Source organism: Colobus angolensis, unplaced genomic scaffold (genome assembly GCF_000951035.1).
Source record: "Colobus angolensis palliatus isolate OR3802 unplaced genomic scaffold, Cang.pa_1.0 Scaffold60, whole genome shotgun sequence".
Classification (NCBI taxonomy): Eukaryota; Metazoa; Chordata; class Mammalia; order Primates; family Cercopithecidae; genus Colobus; species Colobus angolensis.
Window position 1 is genome coordinate 2,650,885 of NW_012119599.1, and position 2,327 is coordinate 2,653,211.

Consider the following 2,327-nt stretch of genomic DNA (forward strand, 5'->3'; position numbering starts at 1 on the left):
AGCTGGGATTACAGGTGCGCACCACCACACCCGGCTAATTTTTGTATTTTTAGTAGAGACAGGGTTTCACCATGCTGGCCAGGCTAGTCTCAAACTCCTGACCTCAGGCGATCTGCCCACCTCAGCCTCCCAAAGTGCTGGGATTACAGGCGTGAGGCACTGTGCCCGGCCTTCTTTCTTTAAGATATGGGATTTTGTTGTTGCCCAGGCTGATCTTGACCTCCTAGCCTCAAGTGATCCTTCTGCCTGAACCTCCCAAAGCACTGGGATTACAGGTATGAGCCACTGTGCCCAGCTCTTCGATTTACGGAGTTATTACACACAGCGTAACAGTGTCAGGCACTGCTCTGAAAGCTAGGGACATAGCAAGGCACACAGCAGACAAAAAGCCCTTGCCATCAAGGAAATCCAAGTGAGGAGACAGATGGAAAACAGATAAGCAAATATATGTCTGATGGTGATGGCAGTATTACAGGATAGAGCAGGATAAACAGAATGAATTTGGAGGATAGTTTGAGTTAGGAAGATCAGGGTCTGAGAGGTGCCATTTGAACAGGAAGTCAAAGGACATGAGGGATTCATGTGGATAGCTGGGGAGAGTGTTCGAAGCACAGGGGCTAGCACGTGCAAAGGCCCTGTGGTAGGAACATGCATGACATGCTTAAGGAATAGCAAGAAGGCTGGTGCAGCATGAGTGACAGGAAAGGGGTGGAGATGAGGGCAGAGTGATGGAACAGTAAGGTGATGAGGACATTGAATAATATTAAATGTAATGGATGAAGCCGACCACAGGCAGCACTTACACTAGCGCTTGGCTTATGATAAGGATGACAAATAGCAGCTCCCATTGTTATACGACTAGAAGCTCTCCTGATTCCTCTCTGCCCCTTGCCAATGCCAGGCCTCAAAAATGTTTGTTGAGACTGGGTGCAGTGGCTCATGCCTGTGATCCCAGCACTTTGGGAGGCCAAGGCAGGCGGATCACCTGAGGTCAAGAGTTCAAGACCAGCCTGGCCAACGTGGTAAAACCCCGTCTCTACTAAAAACACAAAACTAGCCGGGCATGGTGTAATGCGCCTGTAGTCCCAGCTACTAGGGAGGCTGAGGCAGGACAATCGCTTGAACCCAGGAAGCAGAGGCTGCAGTGAGCCGAGATCATGCCACTGCACTCCAGCCTGGGTGACAGAGTGAGACTGTCTCAAAAAAACAAACAAACAAAAATGTGCTGAGTGACTAACTAAAAGGACATATCAGGGCCAGGCACGGTGGCTCACGTCTATAATCCCAGTACTTTGAGAGGCTGAGGCAGGCAGATCACCTGAGGTCAGGAGTTCGAGACCAGCCTGGCCAACATGGTGAAACTCCATGTCTACTAAAAATGCAAAAATTAGCTGGTGTGGTGGCAGGCATCTATAATCCCAGCTACTCAGAAGGCTGAGGCAGGAGAATTGCTTGAACCCGGGAGGTGAAAGTTGCAGTGAACTGAGATCATGCCACTACACTCCAGCCTGGACAACAGAGTGAGACTCCCATCTCAAAAAAAAAAAAAAAGTAAATAAATAAAAATGAAAAATAAAAAGGACATGTCAGATATCCTCAGCGTTCAGGATTTCTGCTGGGCTGTGAGCCCCATGAGGGCAGGTCTGGGTCTGTCTTGGTCCTGGCTGTATACACAATACGTCCCAGCACATGGCCCTACCCAGGGGCAGGGTTCAGCTGTTACTTTTGTTGACTGACTGCTTGTCACAGTCTCCAGTGTCTGAATATAAGCCCCACCGAGGTCCACACTTCTGGATGTGTCCATGTGTCTGGGAAAATGATTGTTGGGGTTGTTCAACATGCACTCATTAAATATTCCTGGAGTGACTTCCCTGTGTTTGGCCCTATGCTGGGGACACAGCAGTGATCAAGACAGGTCTGGCTATGTCCTCACAGGGCTCCATCCAGTGGAAGAGACCAACTTGTCCCCAGTGATAACTCACAGTGCACAGGGCTGCCAAGAGAGACCCCAGAGAACTTGGCAGTCAGGGAGAGCTTCCTAGAGGAGGAAGCATTGGAGCCACAACTTGGAGGACACATGGGTAAGGTAAAGAAGGGATGAGCCAGCTGTGATGGCTCAGGCCTGTAATCCCAGCACTTTGGGAGACCCAGATGGGAGGACTGCTTGAGGTCAGGAGTTTGAAACCAGCTTCGGCAACATCGAGAGACCCCATTTCTACAAAAAATTTAAAAATTATGGCCGGGCGCGGTGGCTCAAGCCTGTAATCCCAGCACTTTGGGAGGCCGAGACGGGTGGATCACGAGGTCAGGAGATCGAGACCATCCTG